Source organism: Pezoporus wallicus, unplaced genomic scaffold (assembly GCF_028554395.1).
Source record: "Pezoporus wallicus isolate ANWC-B61680 ecotype Strahan unplaced genomic scaffold, APGP_CSIRO_Pwel_v1 contig_3812, whole genome shotgun sequence".
NCBI lineage: Eukaryota > Metazoa > Chordata > Aves > Psittaciformes > Psittacidae > Pezoporus > Pezoporus wallicus.
In genome coordinates, this window is record NW_026639618.1 from 84,844 (window position 1) to 108,115 (window position 23,272).

At 46.7% G+C, this 23,272-nt stretch overlaps 1 protein-coding gene across 4 annotated transcripts in view; it reads right to left on the minus strand.

The window, feature by feature from the left end:
• ZHX2 (zinc fingers and homeoboxes 2) overlaps window positions 1–22,130 on the minus strand; it is a 75,017-nt gene extending 52,887 nt beyond the window's left edge. For 2 of the 4 annotated variants that reach the window (XM_057415268.1, XM_057415265.1), the window contains exon 1: window positions 21,637–22,130. The gene's annotated coding sequence lies outside the window, so the exon portion shown is untranslated. Of the gene's footprint in view, window positions 1–20,665; window positions 20,783–21,636 lie in introns of those variants that run through there. The other 2 variants (XM_057415267.1, XM_057415264.1) reach the window with 2 other exon arrangements.
• Between the last annotated feature and the right edge of the window lie 1,142 nt (window positions 22,131–23,272).

Consider the following 23,272-nt stretch of genomic DNA (forward strand, 5'->3'; position numbering starts at 1 on the left):
TAATATGGGAAGTGCTCATCTTCTTATTATGGATGAGATAAAGCAAGACTGATAGCTCGGATTTATTTATGTTACCTCAGTTTAAGCTAAGGCTGCAGCTTTGCAAGTTTGCAAATCCAGCTTTGTTGTGCACATTACTCAGCTGAAACCACCATGTCCTAGCAATGCAAAGTGCTGAGTGTCTATGAACCCCCAGCAGACCCCAGTGGCTGGGCACTGGTGCTGAGCAGCGTATTACCTCTGCAGTCACTGGTGGCTGCCATTTCTGCGCCGGGATGATGGCCATGGTGCTGCAATGCCCATGGAAGTGGGCTGGGCTCCGGCTCCCATCGCCACCAGGTCACCCTGCTAACTCATCCCACACCCTCAGATGTGCATTTTGGCTGCTTACTAACACCTAATTTAAATATTGAGGTCACTGTGCGGCAAATATACATGGTTTTGTGCCTGTGCTCTTGCATGTGGGCTTCAATGAACAGGTCACCCATCCATCATGTGGGCTTCAATGAACAGGTCACCTGTCTGTCACCATTTTGGTCACCCGTCCCATGACAGGTCGTAATATGTGAGGCACTTCATCCTCTTCAATGGAACTATCAGGCAAGTGGATAATGTTTGAATAGGTTGAACCTGAATGGACTCTCTTAAGCTGAATTCAGAAATTACTACAGGCAAATATAGTCAGAGAGCACTGGAGAAAGTGACTGGTAATGCTCACACGTATACAGAATCCTAGAAGAGTTTGCCTAAGAAGGGGCCTTTAGAGGTCATCTAGTTCAACTCCCCACATACATACCATCTCTCAGTGAAGAGAACGGTGGCTTTGAAGTACTGTGTATAAAGCAAGTTAAATAAACAACTTTAAATTAAATAAAGCTGAGCAACCCTCCAAATCCAGGCAGGGTAGTTTGGGTCTTTTTACCCTGTCCTTTGTGTATCTTCAAAGTGGTCTCTGAAACTGGTCATAATTTTGCCACCGGCTTTCTTCACAACACTTTCGGACAACTTCTGAATAACTGGGAAGCAGCACAGCAACATCCACCAGAACGTTCTCCACTGTCCAAAGGCAAACTGCACAGCATGGATTTAATTTTTATTCATATACTTGTATTTTCCATATTGAATGTGTGGTCTAAGCGAAAATCTCAGCCAGAGTCTCCACTGCCTTCATCCAAACTCAGCCATGAGCCTACTGAAACAATCAGGATCCCACTTAGGCCCCAGAATCCCTTTTATTTAGAGCACTTTGCCTTACAAGGAGCTCTGTAATGCCCCGTTCAGACACGCACAGTGATCAGGCATTTTATTCTTGATAGAAGCTGTATTAAAATGTTTTTCTACTGTTCTCAGCGGGGTTTCACATTTTGCATGACACTGCAGACATTGTCTGCAAGAAGCTATAAATCTTGACTGCATACAACTACCCTAAATCTAGAGCATCCACAGACCAAATTTGACCCCTAGAATCAAGAAGCTCAAATCATCTCTACTGCAAAATAAAGGCAGAATTTGGTCCTGGAAGCTTAAGGTTGCTCCTCAGTTCACAGCAGAGCCTAACTGGAAATCTGTCAAGTTTCTAGTCAGCACCTCAAATAGCCTTGTCAAGTTGTACAATCAGCAAGAAGCAGCCAAGGCAGGGTTTTATTGTCAGGGAATGTAAACAAATAGCAGGCAGCGCTGCTCATCTATCTCAGGTTGGTGCACATAATTTTAATTAAAGCATTTATGTAAATACAGATGCAAATTAGGTTCAGTATAGCATCTAGCTATCAGATGCTACACTATACTATCAGAGCCCTGAGGCTACTGGCAAATTATCAGCATGAGCTTTCATGATGGGAAAGCACCAAGTCCAGTGTTGGTTCAAACGCTGTATATCTTATTTGGTTCAAATTGGCAGTAAGATGCCATATTGGTCCATACATAAGAAGTTAAACAGCCTTCTATTTGAAAAAGAGCTCTTAGGAGGTAAACCAACATCATTAGAACCCATCCTTTAGACAGCCCGTGTCTAGCAAGAAAAAAAACCCTTTCCGCATTTCTGCAACACCTATCAAAGGAACTCAAAGCGCCTCTGAAATGTTAATTAATCCATACTCTCCCCAAGGGAGATCTATTTTAAAGACGGTTATATGGAGACTGCATTCATCTCTCATTTGCCAAAGGTTCACAGGAGGGAAAGCTACAGAGATGAAATCTGGACCTAGGAGCCTTGATTCCCTGCTCCTCCATGTTCTTACCACAAGACCTCCCTCCCCAAAAATCACAAGAACTTGCTCACACCAGAGGTGCGAACCTCTTTGGCCTAGATACCCCTGCCTCAAAGTAGTGTTAACTTCAGAACCTTTTTAAAACTGCGAAGGCAACTACATGACAAGAAAATTAAGGGAAAACAAATCACAAGGGGAGGAAAAAAAACTAAAACCAACTTTCGAAAATTGAAGGAATCTCTGGATCATGCTGGAAGGATCTTATCTCTGGAAAATGAAAAGGTATGCCCAAAATAATGTTCACAGCAATATCAGCATCAACTTCTGCTGACTATTCCTTCACTCAAGGTGCACTTCCACCTTTACAGCCTTGCAAGTGGAGCTCAATTCGCCTTCTTTCAGAACCCCCCACTAAGACCAACTCTTGGAAAGAGCCAATAGCTCCTAAGGCTTAAGAGCACACTTAACTAGATCAACATCAATGAAGCTTAAGCACATGCATAATATTTTCCCTGTAATACCCTTGCAAATTTCCCAGGATATGGATTTCCCACCAGCACTGAATGAAGTGAAATCACATTTCCAATTTCTTCAGAATAGATGCAGAATTGCCTGGAAACAATTGCTATTACTATTGACAAAAAACAGGAGGAGGAAACACAGTAAGGTTTGGAGTCACAGAGGTACATTCACAGCGTGACAAAACGTGACACATACATGACATATCATTACTGTGACAACATTGTTTGGAAGATGTGTAACCACTATTTTGTAAGCATATGGTCATACACTGGCCCCTTCCTGTGCTCAACATTAAAAACAAAACAGAGGGACAGGAGCTAAAGGCATCAAGCCACAGACTGGCCTGTTTGCATTCCTTTGCCCTGATATCAGTTATAATGGCTGCACATTCATTTAAGTGCTTTGCTTATTGACTTATTTATTTTCCTTTAGCATTTTGCTTCCAAAACCAACCCCCAACAGACAGGTAAAAATAGCAAGTGTTGGTTTTTAATGCTGGCTAGCCGGTATCAATTCCTACAGTAACGGTGAGTTCTCGGCTGCAGGGTGAGTGTGAAGAGGAGGAATGGGGAATGCAGATGTAATTAAGGACACTGCACTGAGGTCCTATCTCCTGTGATCTATTGGAATGGGCTAAACATAAGTGTTCATACCCTGGGAAGCTGGGCATCCCTGCTCTCCATAGCTAGGAAGAGAACTGGCGCATATATCTATACAGCAAATGCCGCAGATCAGTCACATTTCAGGCTCAGCTCCTCTATAGCATGTCTGCATCTTGACTGGACCCTGCTCTAGGAAAATCATCTCCCCCTTGCAGGCAGAAAAAATGCCAAGTTTCACTGGGGGGAAAGCCTGTTACAAAAGGTGAGACACCATTCTTATTCTGGGAGAAAACCAAGTTGAAATCACAGCTTGGCCGTGTATTTGTTTCAAGTCAGAACCCACACTCCTCATGGAGGCAAAGCTGGCCATCTCAATGCTTTCTTGTTTATAATTGCATCTCAAAAGACTTTTATCTGATCAGAGCCTTAACTGGGCAATTCCAATAGACTGAATGATTGCACTGGTTTTGCCAAAGGCAGTGACTTTAAAAGTACAAGCAAACAGACAAATAAGAGGCTTGCAGGTCTAATGTATCTGTTGTCATCTGTGACACTCAGCTGCCACATCTTTAGGGACCCATTCAGAAATTGGTGTATCCTATACTGTACTGAGAAGCCAAGCTATTCAGGTAGCAATGCATAACCCAGGGACAGGGTTCACCAGAGCAAAAGGAGAAACAAGAGGGTATGGTGCCAGCCAGGCTATGGAAAAGGAGGTTCTAATTCTCTGCCTGATCCTGCATAAACCATTTTTATTCTTCAGTGCTTCTACACCTAATTCTTGTAACAAAACTTTTCAATACAATATTTCTATTTACTAACTATTTTAAAATATTTCTATTTACTAATATTACAACTATTAGGATGCAAAAGATCCAAGCAGGTATCGGGTGCTTGCATTTTAAGGGAGGTGGGATAAAATAAGCACCAACAAACTGCTCTCTTCCCTGCTTCTCCACAGAGGCTGGGGATGACCTTGTGTTTTTCTCGAGCAAAGAAATGTGTAACTAAAAGGCTGGGGCGGAAGAGAGGAGCAGTTATTTCTCCAAAGGACCTGTAGTAGCAGTGTAACAACATAAGCTCTTGAAGGGAAACAAGGATTAAAACTAACTGTGCAACGACAGGGTAGATGGTAAAAACCCAACAGAGTTACACATCTTTTCTGACTCAGGGGGTGAATCTGGGCTAGGAGGAGGTAAGGGGGTTGCTCTGCTGAAGAGGTAAACTTGCGCCTTGTTTCCTCTGTCCGCATATTTTTCCACTTTTTATTTTTGGATCTTGCAACATTATCCAGCATGAGATGGCACAGAGCTAGAATAGCAGCTGCCGTGCCCCGCTGCGGAGCACGTCGGGAACATCAAAACCACCCTGCAAAGGAACGATGAGAACCTGCAACGTTAAAATGTGCCTTTCACCTCTGTTTTATTTGAGGAGGATCTGAAAACACCCCGTTAGAAATTCACAGGAACTACAAACCCAGAAGCACTCCAGCAGCAGAGGAACACCCATGTAACCTTGTTGAAATGCTACACGGCAGATAGGGCTCTAGCAGCAAAGCTCTGGTCTACAAGAGCCCAGCAGGCTGGAGAAAGGGTGGATTCCCCAGCGTATGTACACCGTGCCTCTGTGCCTCAGGGCTGTGCCAGCATGGCTGTGTGGCTCAGGAATCACACCTCTTCACACTTCCTGGCCAGTACAGCTTTGCTGGCAGAACTCTGTAGTGTAGGCATGGCTTAACCCCAAGCTATTTTCAGAAGAAGGGGCGATGCAAGCTAACTTCCCAGCATACACGACAACCCACGTAACACAAAATCCAGCCTTTGAACCTTTCCACACAGAGCTGCTCAGTCCACTGGAGGTGGCAACCATCACATGTTGTCAAGCAAGTTAAGATGCTGATGCCCTGTAAGAAATGGTTTTATAAGAAGCCCAACAGGACAGTTTTCATTGATATGCAAACTCTAGATGAGTGCTGTTTTGGTCCCCATCACATCATGTTAGTGTGGATGGACCCAATTATGCAAGCATGACAGTTGCAAGGCAAATTTGCACTCCTTAAGCCAAAGCAAGCACAATACAAATAAACAGCATCAATGGCAAAAATGAGAAAATAACACATCCCAAAGAACAATTAAATTCTTCTGAAAAGTCCAAGGTTAGCAAGTCTTGCAGGACAGCTTCATCCCAGACTCATCCGAGAGCAGTTTTATTTGGCTGGCTGTCCTGTTCCCCCCATTTCTACCCATGAACTATAAGGCTGGTTTTGCCCTTTCTTCTTCTTAATTTTAGGCTTAGATCACATTTTCCTGAGTCAGAATTTACCGTGAACCAAAGTGGCTGTTGGCTGGAGTACCCACCAATTTAAAAGTACATGAAAATGTAAGCTATACTTCCAAACCTGGTTACCTCCGCCCTTAAGGACACAAGATGCAGCTTGGTTTCTACCATGAATGCTGGAGACCCACAAGTCCCTGTGAAGTACTGACACCTCACTGATCACTTCCATGCCAAGACATCATTTTGAAGGCTAGATTTTAGAAGCCAGTATTCATAAATGTGAGCAATCATTTTTATCTTGACAAGACATGACTACACTGGCAGGAAAGGAAAACGAATAATGAATTGCAGCGTTCTCCAAAGCACGGTCCTGTCCTCAGACCAAACGTGTTGAAATCAGGAATCTGCCCAAGACTGCGAACAGACATGCTTTTTCCTTGGAAACGTAGTCTGCAGCTGAGCAGAATACAGAAGACACATCTGGAACTTCTCTCCTGCCAGCAGCTCTTTTAGGTTACGTTATGACACCAAGGAACCAAACTCTCATGTTTCTATACAGAACCCCTCCCTCTTCCAGTTATTTTGTGGAATACAGTGACCTTACTAAAAATGTTATTTATCACTGTATTTTCTCACATCATTGATGCCTGACCATTGATGCCTTTAGCAGAGATAGACACAGCCCCCAATATTTTGAATTACACTGGTCTGCCCTCTGCTCAGGAACAGACATTTTCCAACATTCCTCACCTGTGATTCAACCCCAAACTCAGAGAGGAAAAACAGGGTCTGTTTGGGCAGACTCCTACTAACTGCCAAGGAAGAAGTGAGGAAAGGGCTCCTAAAACTTACATGGTGCTTCATGGGATGAGGGGGCAGATCTTCCATGAGGAAGAGAGCAGCTCTGCAGATGGAGAGGTACCAGCACCACTGGTAACTAATAATTAATGATGTGCTCTGCAGCCTCCACTGCAGCTGTCTCTGGAAGAGCCAAGGGACAGGGACTCAACTCCTGCATCTACCCATTTCCTGGGTAGATGGGTACTGAAGCTATTGAATTGCTTCAACAAAGAGTGGCAAGGGTTGCTCAAGATCTGGATGCTATTCTTGCAGCAGCAGAGTCCCAGAAGTCTTCCCTAGAGACACGCTAGTTTTGAGGGCAAAACCAGATGGCATTCAGCACACTGCCGGGATGCTCCTGGAGATCACTGTACTAACGCAGTCCCACCAGGGCCTGCTGCAATCATACACGGCACAATATGACCATTTTCTAAGTTGTGGCTACTACCGGGCTACCTGAGCAGGCTCTTCCTTCCCCTTGTCCTAGCAGTCTGAAATGAAGCTGTTAAGATAAACCCTTAAACGCTGTTTTGGTGAAGGCCAGAACAAATTCTATCCTGGATACACCGTAACTTTGCTCCATCAGCTGCAAGGAATGGCTCCAGGAGAGAAACCAAGCAGTCCTTGTGATTTGATTCAATGTGGGATAAAATATTCACACTCTGTAAGAAATAATGAGAAAGTTGTACCAGCAAATGTTTCTGATATGGATCTATTTTGCTGCCTGGCTCCACTCCAGTGCTACCTGCAAGCCCAGAAGCTCAAGCAGTATTAAAGGAGGGTCATTCCTGACACACCCTGCATCTTCCAAACACACAGGAGCCTTGTTACTCTAAAAGCATATGGAAAAGACATTTAACTCTGTACAGACTAGTCCTCACTCCTGAGGTCGTACCTGTTCTCTTTAAAGCATATACCCCTACTTTATAGAGGAAAGCCTTCCACATGTATTTACACTGGTTTTTGCTCTGCAGATGGCTGTGGGGAAGAAATATAGATTTTAATCTGCCTGGTGCACCACAAGCTGAACTACAGTTGGGATTTAGTGGACAGAATCTTTATTGCTGTAGATGAAAGTGATGGGAAGAACACAATTTTCTCTCCAAAATCTGGATGGAGGGGAAAAATAGCTTCCCTGCTGCTTCTTGGTACTGGAGGGAGCTAAAACAACCGGCACCTTCCAAGGGAAAGTGCCACTCAGTGCTCCTCTCTGCGATCATGCAGGAGCTCTGTTTGCGATGGGACAGGAACGACTTGTATCAATGTCTTTAGATGAGGCTTGGTGAGTGTCCCCCTCTTTCACATTAACCAGACTAATCAAAAGTAACATTACAGTTTTGGGCAAAACCACTTCCATCCTCTGCAGGCTTCCCATTGCTCAGCTCCAGGCAAGCTGTTCAACTTCTGTGCTTCAGTTTCCCCACCTATTAAACAAGAGTAATAAAACCTCCCCTGGAGGTATCATTTACACCTTGGTGCTTGTAGAGCACAACGCAAAGGAAAGCACTACAGGAACTATGAATCATCAGTAAAGCAGCCAAGGCTCTGCTAAGAAGACAGAAGACCAGACACTAGAATAGTTAGTCTCGTTATGAATCTGACACGTTACAGAGGGTTGCCTGCAGTAACAGCTTATCAAGGGACCAACTGAGCCACTGATGCTTCACCAAACCACCAGCCTGCTCAACCCCTACAGCCAGACATGCAGCACAAGCTCAGAAAGCCAAAACAAAAGAGAGAATCTGGCAGCTTCTTCATATTCATGAGCTCTTTAATAATGCTCAACAAAACTTGGAGGCATGTTCTCTGCTGTTGCTCCTGCCCTTTTGCACAGCGAGCAAGTCATAAATATTTCAGGGGAAGAAGTCCAGAAAATTTGCAAGATTGGTCCTAGCCTTTTACAGCATTAATGAGCAGGCCATTAATAGTTAATGAAGCAGCTGCTGGTGATCTCAGAGGTAAAGGCAAGACGAGAACAGCAGTGTTCGCCCATTCACTACAATGCGATAATGTGAAGGAATGGCTTGATCCTTTTATCAAACCCTCCCCATCATGGCAAGACCCAGGAGCTGATCACAGGGCCTTCAGCAGAATTGGCCTCAAGCCCCCAGCCCTGCTGCTGTCACCCAGGAGTTATGGAGACTGCTGCACAGGGTCTGCACCAACTGTCCCGATGCTATGGGCACATCTGCAAGAATTCAGAGGCCTCAGTGCTGCGTCTTAAATACTACTGCAACGTCCCAAACACTTACTTGGGCAGGACCACGCAATGCATGTAGTCATTTATGCCAATAAAAAGAGTGGGGTTGTTGGGCCTTTTAAAAGCTGCTTGTTCAAAGCTGCACCCTGAAAGTCAAATTCACAATGCAATTAGGCAGCCAACTTCAAAGAACAGCTCCTGTGGTTTCAGCTTCACATGAAGCGAAAACTGCGGTGAAAAGGTGTTTGCTGTACTTACTCTATCATATCTCTGAATTGACATCACCTTGCCTGTATGTGTGCAGCCAGGAAAGCACATCACCTCTTGGTACCTTCACTTGCTGGGAGCTTTACTCAGGAAGGGCACCAAGAGGCTGCTACCTGCCAGTCAGGCTGCTAGGAGCAACTCCAGTGCTACAGCCCGGGCAGGGGCAAAACGAAAGGGGGTGACAAGAAGAACTGGGCAAAAGTTTAGTCGTTGCCAAACTCCATTTCCTTCTTTTTATCCCTCCCAGCATCACTGATTGTTAAGGGATTTGTGACATTGGTTTCCGGCTGCTTCCATGTTCATGTGGGTCTATCAATCCCAGCACTACAGTTCTTTTAATTTGCTGGCTAATGATTGTCATTTGACAGACGTGAAAATCTTGAAGGCAGTAACTTCCTACCAGTCTCATGAAAATAGACAGGGTGTGTAGGAGAGATCTCCATCACCAGGCCATAAAGTGGAGAGGGGTTAGTCTGACCCCTCTTCAAGCATATGCAAGAATTCAATCTCATGAGTCAAACACTGGAAAGTGTTTTACATCAGTTCCACTGGCCTCAGGAATAATCAGTCTCCTGGACTTCAGGTCACATCACATCTGGCTTGTCACATGTGAAGCTTCTTCTGCTCAACAACTGATAGGGGTCTGCACAAAAAGCAAGGATTGGTAGCAAAGAGACTCCCTGAAGACCTCCAGGTGAATAGGGACATCACAGACCCATCTTTTTCAACAGCAAGCCCATGAACTGAGTGGGGTTTGGAAGCAATCTGAATATCTCGCTTTTATGTAAGTGTCCTTAGCACAGAGTGCAGAAGTTTGCACTTCAGCTGCTAGGGCTATAATGCTCAAGAGCTCTGCTTTCTTCAGGAAGAAGAAAAGGAAACGAAAAGTTTAATTTCAGAGTTGCAGTCTTAATTCCACCCTTCAAAACACAGATGTTAAACAGAGCCAAGAGTCAAAGGCAACTGTGCACCAGGCCCTTTGTTCAATAATTAACTATGACTTGCCTAATCCATCTGCAGGCACTCACTGAAGAGACAAAAAACTTCCCTACCAACACCCTACACTCACCTGAACAGTGGGCTTCCAACAAGCTTCCACTGCTCATCTGCCAACAATCCTGGAATGATGTGTTCTGATTTTTAACAGAAGTGGCCCTTGGCTTTGCTTGCCCTCAAACAAGACTGTGCCTGCCTGTTTTCAATGCAGATCAAAGGTGACCTTAACAGATCCTCACTGTATTAAGACCTATAAAATCAGTTTACTATGTTAAATTTCAAGTAATTATTTTATCATTTGATAAAAAGATATACTTTGCCCAACATGCCTTGGAAAAAAAAACCCACAACAACTACTTGGGACTTAATAAAGTACATAATTAGGAATGAATGTATAGTGCTTCCTTTTAAAACCCATAGCATGTCACATTCCTTCATGCTTTAAGTGTGGAACATCTTAAAGTTGCTATAAGTCTTGATTTAAAGACTATTACTATTACTACTGAACTATTTAAATCACATTAAAGATGTAACTTCACATATGAAGAACCCTGACAAACCCAGATGTGCATTGGGCTGTTCCTAACCCTCATACCATTTATTTTACATGATTTAAGAACAGATATTTCAAAACCACAGACAAGTAAAAAAAGGTTAATGATTAAAATACCCCTACTCATCTTCAAATGCGTCTTAATCAGATTCCCATTCGCTGCCGTTTCATTTAAAAAAGGAAAAAAAAAAATTCTTGATATTTTTCTTCCTCTTTTCTCTACATTGTAAAAGTTTCAGTACTAACTGTGTGCTAAACTTGCTGCTTCCAAATTCCTGAGTACTTATTTTTCACTGCTTTTTAAACACATCAAAGGGACAAGTGCCATTCATGTGCTAGCCAAAAACTAATCAAGCGGCAACCCCAACCAAGCCAAGTGGCACCAGTGAAAGGTGAAGTGTTTCAAGATGAGTATCTGTAGGTTGTAAAAGACCAAGAATACAGGGTGGCAACGCCACTGCTGTGAAGGCCAGCAATCATGAATTTGAGCAGAAGTGTCTCCTGGCTGATCTGTGCCATAAGTTCAGTGCAGGAACTCTTCTGTAAGATGCACAAACCAAACCCAAAGCAACAGTGACCTTGCGACACTTGGTAGCAGCCTCCACCCTGAGATTCAATCAGAGCAAGAGTGAGAAGGAGCAAATAAACCCTCCATCCCTACAGAGACACGAACAAAATGCAGCCAGGTTAACAATTAAAGTAAAATAACAAAAACACTTTGATAAAAACACGAGCGATTTTGAGCAATCCTGTGAGAGCTTCATCTACCGAGGCACTGCTCCTGCCAGGGAGAGGCAAATAGGAAAGGATGCATTGAGTCCAAGGCAGCTAACTGAAAAATGTGATCAAATTCTAACCTTGGCTGCAGAAATCAATACAGAGAGAAGGCTCAGGGAGGAATTCAGCTTTCCTGTACAAATACACCAAATGCAGCAAACTACACCTCACACTGTTGCATACAAGACATCTAAAAGGAAGGGTGAAAGCGTGGCAGAGAAGGGGTGATAATAATCCCCATCCTGCTACCTTCTGTAAGTAAAGCATCTGGCAAACAGCCACAAATTCTCTGCCATACAGTACTGCACATTGCATACATCACTACCAATTTCTGGATGCAGCAGTGCTAATGTTAAATACCCAATATCCTCCTTGCAAAGTACCTGACACACTTTTCAGGGGGTGATTCACATGTAACAGCACATTTCAAAGCAGGTCCCTCATTCCATCAAGCACAAAGCTCTTTCCTTGTGGATGGAAAGGAGCCTTCCCTGCCCTGCAAGCACCCTGCTGTGGCAGGCTCCCTGCTGGGATGCGGACTGAGCCCTTTGAAGTGATGGCATAGTGGGAACAGGCAGGTGAGAGAAGAGGGGAAGGAAGAGGGTACGGAAAAGAAGTTAAAAATGCAAACCATGCTCTCAAAAACGTGCTTCCTCCTAAACTGGTGCTCACCATGAAACAAGGGCAGAGCGAACAGAAAGGAGCTCAGAATACTTTAAATCTACCAGCTTGGTGCTCTGATCTGCTGATGGAGAAGAGATGGGGCTGGAGCTAAGATCATCCCAGTGTATGAGATCTTTCTGCCATATGTCGTATCACTCCTCTTCTGGCTCAGACACACACTGCGTATTTGCATGCTCTCCTGGACCACCACACAAAGAGTAAACATGTAAAAATGAGGTAAGACATGAAAATAAGGTACTTATAGATAAGGCTAAGATCCAGGATAACAGAAGAAGCAAACAGAATTTAAGGCACTTTAAGAATATTTAGGCTTGAAAGCAAAATACTTCAGAGAGATAACTTTTTTTAACCTGTATCTGATTAACTGCAGATTTTGAAACTTGTGTTTGCCTCCAACAGCATTTTTCAAGCCACCTCATCTCCTCGAAGGCAGTCAGATGAGATGCCAGTAGCATTGCAGTGGAGGGGCATCCTGTAAAAACTGCTTTAGCAACAGCAAAGCTGAGGATGCTCCAAGTCTAAAGAAAGAGAAGCTGCCAAGTTAACAGAAATTAAGAACACAGTTCCCTCCAAACATATCGTTCTTCCTTGTCACTCCAATTGCTTCAAAACTTATTCCTTCCTTAATGATGCTGGAGAATCCCAGGCAGATGGAGGAAGGTTAAGGCTTCCTAAGGCAGCAGTTTCCTCTGGATTTACTCATCACCATTTGCACGTGGAAACTTCCTACTCATCGGGCAAAATCCTGCAGGTCCTCAGTGGCCACCATCCCCTGTACCCAGCATCCTGGCACAACTGCACTGGAGACTGCTGCATTCGCCATCTCTCATGTGCAGCATTCCAACAAACCTTCCCTGGTTCAAACACCTCATATGAGGCTTTGTCAGCATCTTATCACTGCTGGCTTCTCAAAGAAAATGAAACCTAACCCTCAAAATGGTAACACATCTTCCTGGCAAGGTGCCTGTACCTGAACACAGGCTAGGGAGATCTGTTTCTTAGGCTAAGAATCAGGTAAAAGGGCTTTTGGCTCTCAAAAATACCTGGCTGCCGAGTCTTGAGTGATGAGAAACAGATCCCAAAAATGTGCAACTGCGAGGTCATGACTCCTCCTGGTACCAAGCATGACATGACGGCAATGAAAGGAAGCACCATAACTGTGACAGGCTGCAAGAGATGCCATGGGGATGCCAGACAGTGACAAGGAAATAAACGAGTGATAAAGAACTCTGTAATCACCTTTTGCTGAAGAAAAGGAGGGTGTTGGTGCAGTGATCCCAAGGGTGGGAGTAGCGACAGCCACACGGATACCCAGCCAGGCAGCTAAGCACTCTCCCCAGGAGGGAGGCAAGCATTCAAACAACTTCCTCGCCTTTCAGTCATATGGAAATAAAGAGATGTGATCCAACACCGCTCTTCTCAGAAGGCTGGGAAGGAAAGTCTAGTTGGAAAAATGCAGAAAAGCTTCAGGTTCGGGGGAACTGCGATCCTCTGGGATAACCCCATCTTCCACAGTTTTCAAGTAAAATATACCGAAGCCCAGGAAGATGACAAGCACCGAAGCCTGTTAACAGCAATGTGCTCCCAGCATATCATTTAAATAAATCAGTTTCTAGAGAGACAAAAGACAAGGAAAAACTCCCTGTGGTGCCTGACAGTTCGTGCTGAAGAGGATGCTGAAAAAAAAACAACCCCACAACAAAACATATTTGCTTTAGAGGTGGGAGGCAGGAAGAGAGGCGGGGAAGGCATCTCCTCAAAAACACTTCAGGCCAGAACCATCAGGACTTTCCTTTATTTCTTGCGAGGGTGAATCAGCAGAGCTCCGCCAGCAAAGCTCGGCGATGCTGGCACTGTCTGCTTTGTACCGGCTTCCCTCGGCCTGAGAGGATCCAGAACCTCCCCGCATCACTTCCTGGGGCCTCTGTCCCAGGGCTCTGTGAAATCCAACAGAACTTACTACCTCCAGCTGTTTACTCTTGGATTTTCTTCTTTCAGATAAGATTTTTGACAATAACAAGCATTTTCCCACTTCTGCTATCCAAGTGAGTGTAACATGAAATAGCTGAAACTAATAAGCACCAAATTAGGTTGGGATATATATAAGAAGTCCAAAGCTTGAAGAGTGAGAAAACGGAACACGTACATCAGAGGCAAGGGAAGGAGCATGGAATTCTTGAGAAACATTGGCATTTTATTAAACCCACCTGATGGTGCCTTTAAGGAACAGCTCAGAACCTGTTTCTTTTGGCTGCTATTTAAAAAACCATCAACCAAACAAACACAAACAATGAGATTCTGTTTAAAATGGAAACATATTTTTCCCTATACAGCTTTGCTCACAGGACTTCCTCCTCCACTCATCTGACTGGACATTAGGTTAAATAACCCTGAACTTGAGGCTGCCTTAGTTATGATCACTGACTGCAAACAAGCCAGAGAATCTCTTTCCGTTGGTGTTTGGAGCTTTGTTTGTTTGCTTGTTTTAAGCTCCAACCAGTGAAATACTGCAGTTTTAACACTGACTAGAACATTGTGGGAACAACAGACAATTTAGGACAAAAGAGAAGCCAAAATTGACAGGTAATTTGAGGTTGTGAGTTCAAGAAAAATATTTAGTATTTAAGAGGAGAAATAAGGGCAGGACAGGAAGAAGGGGGGGGGGGAATGGAAGGAAAACTAAGATTTCAGGCCCATAATGGGGCACAGAAACCAGTGAGAGAAGCTCCTGTCCCACCCCTCCCACTGCTCGCATGAAGTTAATCGTCCCCTCTCTTGGTGCCAACTTGGGACCCCACCATAAATCACATCACCAAAATACTGCAAGTTAAAAACCAATACTAATACATATCTATATATCACTTGAGAAAGAAGGGACAGAAGCAGAGGGTTGGTTCTCACTGAGATTGTTTCCATGCAAACTCATAGCTAAGGGAACAGTGAGTGGAGTACCACAAGGGAAATAACTTTGGTTTTCAGCTTTGACACATTTTTCCAGGAGAGGAGATGAATTTTAGGCTCTGAAGGAGTCTCTCAAGTGGGAGATCTGGGAAATTAGATAACACTGGTCCGGAGGGAACTCTGTGACGTGCACAGACACTTCTGCTTGGTCCAGGGTGCACCCGCTCCTGTGCCCCAGAGCCCCAATGCAAGCTCCTGCAGGGAGGACTGGGCTTAACTTGGGCTTAACTCAAGCAGTAAAAATAGTTTCCCAGGAAGAAGTGTTGATGTGCAGACATCAAGAGCTGAGCAAGCACACGACAGCAGACATCTCTGCATGGGAATGTCTCATGTCAGGTCTGTACCACTAACGCTTACCATGCGGTTCTATCAGCCCAGGGCAGGATATGTCACTGATGCAGCTGTGCTGGCAAAACACATGAGCAAAAGCATGTATTTTGCTAGTGTCACTTATCAAACTCATCAGGCAGGGCTGGGACAATAAAACTACAACCAGCAAATTCACCCAAGGAGCAAGCTTTTGGTGTGGTTGTGGGATGCTGACCACACCAAAGTGCTCGTGCACTCCTAGGATCTGGGTATCCAGTGTAATGAGACAGCAAGTAGTCCGAAATATATCCATGCTCACTTTTTGCCAAAGCCTGTAGCAGCGGGATGAGGGGCAATGGTTTTAAACTGAAAGAGGGATTGGACATAAGAAATTTTTTACAATGAGGGTGGTGAGACACTGCAACAGGTTGCTCAGTGAAGCTGTGGATGCTCCATCACTGGCAGTGCTCAAGGTCAGGCTGGACGGGGCTCTGAGCAAAAGATGCTGCCTGTTGCAGGGGATGTTGGATTAAATGATCTTTAAAGGTCCTTTTCAACCTAAACCCTTCTATGGTTCTATGATCCTATGGATGCTGCTGCTGCCCTTTAAGCCAGACCCCTGGGGGTTGGGCAGCCAGCAACCTTTTCATGGCTATGAGATGAAGGGCAGCAGGAGACAGAGAAGACCCACATCACTTCAGAGCTTGTGAATGGTGTGGATGACAACTGAGCCCAAGGGTGAGCCCTGATCACGGACCTGCTTAACCTGTAGTCTATGGCTGGGTGGGGGATCTGCAATTTCCTCCCAAAATGTGTGCAAAAGTTAATTTGAGACGCAAGCAAGTGATGAGCAGGCTTTGCTTTGCTAGATCAGGTAGGTCCCTGCTGGAAATCTGCCCAGGGGCCACAACCTGAACAGGCTATAAACAGTAGATGTAGCTGGGGAAACTTGCTGCCCGAGTGACACCAAATTCCTTGCATGTGCCCTGCTTTCACCACCCAGCACACCAGTGCGTACCCTGCACATTGGGCTGATCCACAAAAGGTTGTCAAAACTCATTGAAATCCCTGTTGTTCATGTCCCACCTAGGTACCAATGTGTGATTTCTAACCACACTGGTGTTACAGATCACTTTCTTCTCCATTTGCTTTCCAGCCCTTCATCCCTTCTCCGTCAGCCCTCCAGATCCAAATGCTGCCCTCCACCAAGCATCGACATGAGCCTTCCCATGGCCAGCCCTGCCTGGGGCATCACTTGCTGCAGGCAGTTTGGGCACATTCATCTCATCCACGAACTCAAGAGCATGTTGCACCACAACCCATGTCCTCAGCTACCAGAATAACCCCCACCCCAGGAGGACTCCTTTAAAGTCCCCTCCTGGTTATCAATGCCAAAACCCCCTTTGCTTGCCTGTGTCATTCTCTCCCTGCTCAGTAACAAAACCCACCCATCTGAGGCTTCTTCACTGCTAAATTCACAAAGCCACTTCACACATCTCCCTCAGCGTGACCGGATCTCCTGGTTTCACCAGCAGACTCACCACGCTGGCCATTTTAGGTAAACTCAGTTTAAGGATAATCCAGTTTTCACTTCAGACGCACATTTTGCCTCTCGGTTCAGAGGAAAGCTTGCCAAGGGCATTGTCTTATATCCAAACCCACAGCGTTTCTTGAAACAACCCCAAGTGCATCTTTATAAAAGCAAAACACTCAAACAACCTTTCTGACTTGCAAAGGCGCTATGGGGGAGGGAGGGCTGGGTCGGTGGTTTCTGAACTGCCTCCGGATGGGAAGGCTGGAATTGAGCTCTTGTCCTTTCATCTTCCAAGGGCCTGACTCACTTCATTACCATTTTGATGCACGTTTGCAAACCTAACTCTCAAACACTGCCCTGCTTGAAAAGTAGTTGCAACATTATGGAAATCAACAGCTTTTCTGGCCTTTTCAGAAATCAACCCAAAGTTACTGTGCCCTGGGACTGAACTGAATCGTGACACCCAGAGAACTGCAGACCTACCTATTTTTGAGGGCTTGATAAAACAAACACCTCAAATGTTAGTTCCAGCTAAGCGACACAGGTAAACACACCTTGACAAAGGGGTAGCAATTACTTTAATGGCTTTAAGTTAAAGCCTTCATAGATTATTTTAACGCCAACTTTTGTTTATTACTTACTTTCAACAGGAACAGATACTATCATGCAGATGTGCACATGGCAAACTTCAGCCTGCAATAACTTTTAGGGAAAGCAACACACTTGCTGGACTACCCTTGCACCTGAAAGAAAGTCAAAGCTACAATTACACTTTCTCCACCTAAAAAGCGAATGCAGCTTCATGGCAACCTGACAGCCACAGTAAAATCTCAGTGTCCCAAGTGACACTGTCCATTTCTAAACAAATTATGATCAAAATACTATTTAGATTTATTTTCAGTGGATGCTTTCACTCCTTAAGTGGCCACACTTGAAAATTAGACATGGGTCAAAACATCCCAACCAGACAGACTCCAAATAATATTGCTGAGGATCATCTGAGTTAGAGCAAAGCTAAAAGGAATAAAACCCAAAAATGTCGCACATGCAAATACAGTGATGTCATGCCTGGCATTAAATCTTCATCTTGTATGAGGATGAGCAAACCCTGCTGTGTTCTCACTCCAGCCTGCAGCAGTTTGAAAGTGTTTTGAAAATGTGAGAAGCAGTAGCTTTGCTATATCGAATGTCAGCTTTCTTTTTTGACTTTTAATAAAAACTCAATAAACCTCCCCCTCTCTAACAGAAAAGAACCAAACATGATGCTGCCAACTTGGGCTGTCTCATACAATGGATTATTGGTTTTACAGACACTGTTTAGAAATTACTGATTGTAACTAAGGTAAAAGACAAAGAAAATGGCACTTTGAGAGACAGTGGTTGGAAGGAGCACACACCTTTTAAACACCGACAGCAAATATTTCCTGTGGGACAAAGCATTGACAGGAGAATTTCTGGGGTGGGCAGGCAAGACAAATGTCATTTCACGAAGGTGAGTAATCAGACAGGCTTTGGGCTGATAACTGAGCTATACACATCCATAAGTGCTTTCCAGCACCAAGTTAATCATGGGTACGAGAAGAGAGGATGAACACAGGACAGCTTTCTACCATTCATTCTGCAGAAGCCTGGAAGGGGATAAACACGGCTCCTAAAGGACCAGACAACAACTTTAAAAGTGCTGTTGCTTTTTAGCATTTATATTCTCCCTGACTGTTGGCCAGTACCTTGTTTTCCCTGACCCAGAGATCAATTTGCAATTCTGTGTTTCAAAGAGCTGCAGGGTTCATACAAGAGACTGAAGCCACATCTACATGAGAAAGGCTTCAGCAGGACAGGGATACATTACACTGGCAAAGCACTTCAGTCACAGATACCTCTTAAACAGCAAAATTACTCCTCTACTGGTCTAGTAAAACCACGGCAGCACACAGCAGTGCTACTCCACATGTCATTCCCATACGGCTGCATGCAAGAGACATCAGACCCTGCTGGTCACACCTGCACCTTCACAACCATCCCAGCTAGGGCCAGGAGAGACAAACCCTGCTCTAAGTTTAAAACCAAAACCAAACAACAAAAGACAACTAACTGACCAACTACATGTGGACTATTTGTAGGTGAGCTGGATGGTGAAGCAGAGAGTGGTAAAGATTTACCATCATTTGCTGTAAAGGAATTACATTGAGACATTTGACATTTTAGTTTTCAGCCCCAATTTTGAAAGGTTTTCTTTTTGCTGGGATGACTGTCATTGCTCCACTAAAGGATGTGCTAAAATCCCTTACTGAACTTGGATCTTGACATCTGTGGGACAAAAGAAGATCTAACATGAAAGAGCAGTTTTGCCTAGCTGACAGCCTTTCACTCCACCCCTGGCATTGCTGAGGGAGATCCCCCGTGGTGCCAGAGGTGCTGCCTCACAAGGCACCCCTGGTTCACTCAGCACCCTTGTCTGCTGCTCCCCTCACTGCTGCCTCAGGACCTGCTGGCAGCGGTGCGGACCCCCATCACCAACTCACCTTCCCACACACCAAGTCCTTCTCGTCCCTCCCATTCCTACTTCTTTGGACGCATTTTCCCTTTCTGCTTTCCAACTTCCAACGCCAAACTTTTGCCGAGTTTCTCCCTGCCCAGCAGGGCCCTCACAAGCTCCCATGGTTTAGAAGCACCTGCCCCAAGAGGATGGGCATCACCATCGGAGAGGTGCCTGGGCAGCCCAAGGGGCGGGGAAATCAGGGTCATGTCCTCTTCCAGGCTGTCTATCCCTCGGGAGGAATTCCCACGCGCAAACTGAACTAAAGGGCTCAGGGAAAAGCCGGGCAGAAGGATAGCCCGAAGTCAGGCAGGCATATCCTAACTCCAAGTTTTATACCTAGCAAAGAGGGGAGAAAAATCTGCGTCTTTTGCTATCTCCCTCATCCCAGAGGGACAGAAGGAAGGAAAAAAAGGAGACGGTTGCGTGATGCTTTTGGAAAACAGCTAAAACAAAAGGAAAGTCACCCCTCCTCACCAATAAAAGTGGATGCAGCGCGCCACGGGCCGAGTTTCCCCAGCCTCCCCATCCCGGAGAAATAAAACGCCACAGGAAGGCGCTGGGGGGGTGAAGGGGGGAGGCGGAGCGGGGAGCCCGGCTCTGCCCCGCCGCGGTGCCACCCGCCCGCAGCTCCCCGCAACCCCCGCCAGCAGCCCCCGAGCCCGGCCACGGCGTCACGGGGGAACCGGTAGCGGGGAGGTTCGGGGCGGGGGGGGGGGGCGGGAGGGAGAGGAAAGGGGGCGGAGAGGAAAAACATAATCACAAATTAAAGCAGGAGGAACCGCTGCCAAGTGCGGCCGCTGAGCCACGCGTGGCGGCGGGGCCCCTCCCGCGCCTGCGGCACCCCCGGGCCGCCGCGTCCGTGTGTTCCCCCCCCGCGGGAACCGGCGGCTCCGGTTTAGAGCCCGCACTGACAAAATCGCCCAGCTCGCCTCTACGTAACGCCCTGTCGAAAGCGGACGCCATATTTTGTGTTGCTGATGTCGACACAGACAAACGTAGACATGTTTCACCCCCCCTCCCCTTCCTCCTCCTGCTACCTCCCCCCCTTCACCCAAACTTGCGATCGTGAGCGGCGGGGAGCGGGGAGGAGGGCGGGGGGGGGGGAGGAGGCGGCATGCCGAAAAATTAAACATATAGCAATAAACCATTAAGAGGCCACCCGAACAACCCTCCCGGCTCCCACCCTCAGCGGTTCCCCCCGCTTCCCCCTCTCCCGGTCGCCGCCGGAGTCCCGAGAACCGGACAGTTTGTGCGGGAGGAAAAGTTGGGTGCGAGCGGCCGGGGCTGGAGCGCCGGCGAGCGCCCGTGTGCGGGGCCGGGGCCGCCGGGGAAGCGGGGGGTTAAAGGAGGGGGGGGCGTGAGAAGGGAGAAATCAGCTTGGGAAGTTTTCCTACCTGCGCCCAGGGCGGCGGCACCGACAGTCCCGTGCGGAGCGGCACCGGGGCTCCGCGCGCCGCTCCGCGCCCCTCCGCGCGCCGCCGCGCCAGCCCGCGGGACCCCGCGCCCCCGCCGCGCCGCGCGCAACGCGGGGGGGGGGGGAACACGCGCGCACCGCCACGCGCGCTGCGCACGGGAAAAGAAGGAAATAAAATTTAAAAAAAAAACGGGGAGAAAACGGAAAATATTTAAAAAAAAAAAGAAAAAAAAAAGGAAAAATAATAAAAAAAAAGAGCCCTCGATCGGTGGGGATCTACGCCAAAACCCACATGATCTCTGACGTCAGCGTGCGTATTTGCATACGATGCCACCGCCGGCGCGGCCGCCGGGGTCCCTCGGCACGGCGGAAAGTTGCGAGCGGGGCTGTGCCCCCCCCCCGCTCTCCCTTCCCGGCTCCGGCCTCTCGTCCTCCGGCTCCGCGCGGACGGGTTTACACGCACCCCTTGAACACCCCCCGCCCCCGAGCTGCACCCTCCGTGTGTGACACCCCCTGCCCGTGCCCGACCCGGCCGATGCCATCGCAGGTCCCCGTCGCACCCCGTCCCCATTGCACGACCAGCCGGGCTGAGCCGGGGGTCGTGGTGGGAGCGGGGGGGCAGGGGGGGCGAGGTACGGCTGCTCGGTGTAGGGGGTGGGGGAAGTACTCTCTGTCCGGATGGCGTGGGACGGACCGCTCCGTGTGGGGATGGGAGAGGCTACACCTTCGTCGTAGGACGTGAGGATAGGACCCCCATCTTAGCGTCCTGCTATCGGGACGGCGGGGGCTGGACCCCGGCTGGATCGCCACTATCGGGACGGCAGGGTTAGAGCCCCGTTAAAAAGACGGAAGGCGGGGTGTGGACCCCCACTGTCGGGACGGCGATGAGATGCTGGAGGACGCTGTGCCGCCTCCCTGGGGCTGCCACCCCTCCGAAGCGGGGCAGGTTACCTGGGGAGGTAGGAGGCATTTCTTCATCCTCGGCTTGTGATGGAGGTTTTCCAAGCCATCCGGTTTTGGTGGGCTTCAGGCGATGGGTGTTTTATTGCTTTGCAGAAGGTGGTGTGTATTTCCGAGGGATGCTGCTGCTGCAATCTCTGCTCCTCTGCTGCGTCGAAGGAATCCTTTCCCCCATTTAAAACTGTCGCTGAACTCTTGCACCTCTTTGCCTGTCTGCCAAAGAGATGTAGACATATAGGACCCAGGCTATTTTCTCTTTGCTTCAATGAATTAATTAAAATAAATAATTTACCGATTGTATCTTGCTTCTAGATAGCAGATCTTCCAACAAGTCCAGGCTAATAGGATTTACGAGTAGCATAATCTCACCGTAACTTCAGGGGTGTGCTATCTGCCATGCGGTGTCTTTGATTAGGGCGCATTAAATCAATCTCTTAATTGTACAGTTAAAGCTCCAAAGGCTTTGAACCTCCACTTGCTCTCGCTTTGCCCCGGATCACTAGCGTGCAGTCAAAGCCGGGCTGCGGACCTTAACCCACCTGGATGACTTCTTTGGGCAACGTTTTGTTCCCCTTCCCCTAGGAGGGCTGGGGACTGGCTGGTAGGAGAGTGTCAGCAGAGGAGCTCTAAGTTACTGCAACTGAATAATCGCGGAAGAACGTAAATATGTCAAAGCAGTGTCAAAAGATTTCTGTGCAGGGATACCCTTATCTGAGTAGGCGTGTTTTTGACTGCCTGACTGAGTACAATTTCTGCAAGTATTTGATAACAGAATAGATTCTTTCCTAGCTGCCACCAGCTCCGAGATTTCCACTCACTTTTCCTCTTAGCTGTTAGGAAGGGACAAACATGGGCATCCTCTCCGCGCTCGCTGCGCACACAGAAGATGGCCATTAGAGCTTGCTGACGCTCATGGAATTCATTTTTTTAATGGAAATTCGTTTTCTGTTATAAATACTACAGAATATATTTTGTTGAACTCTTCAGCCCTGGCAATAGTTCTGAATGTTGAATGCCTGGGAAAGAAAGAAACAAACAAAACCAAACCTATTTTAGGGGGCAAAGATATTTCCCCCAGGACACTCTTTTTTCCCTACTGTCTCAAATTCCGTTCCTATGATTTAGAAAAGAAAGGAAAGCCGAAGTGTTTTAATAAGGCTACTATGCTTATGAGTATCGAATACTTTTGAAAGGGCAGAGCAATGGAAAGCAGGTGAAAAATCATCTCTTGCGCCTGTCCTAATTGACACTTACTCTAAGGCCTCTTTAACTTCTTTTGCTTTGCCAAATGCAAAAGGCTCTTTGATTGATTGGGTGATACGGCAGCTAATGCTGCCTTTCAAGTGCAAAACAGGGCCGTCAGTGGGAGGCGGGTCCGGGTCTCAGACTTTAAGCCGTGGTTGTAACAAAGACAGTCCTAACCTGAGGTCCAAGCGATCCCTGCAACAAGCAAGGGCAGCAGTGGGACTCATCTGCCTTCCCCCAAATCCTGGATGATGTCACACAAATTAAGAGCTGAAAGTTAATTGAATATGGGGCATAATACACTGTATTTAAAGTGAGGATGTTGTGGGTTTATAACTACACCAGTTACTATTGCCATCCTGAATGAACAAACTCAGGACAT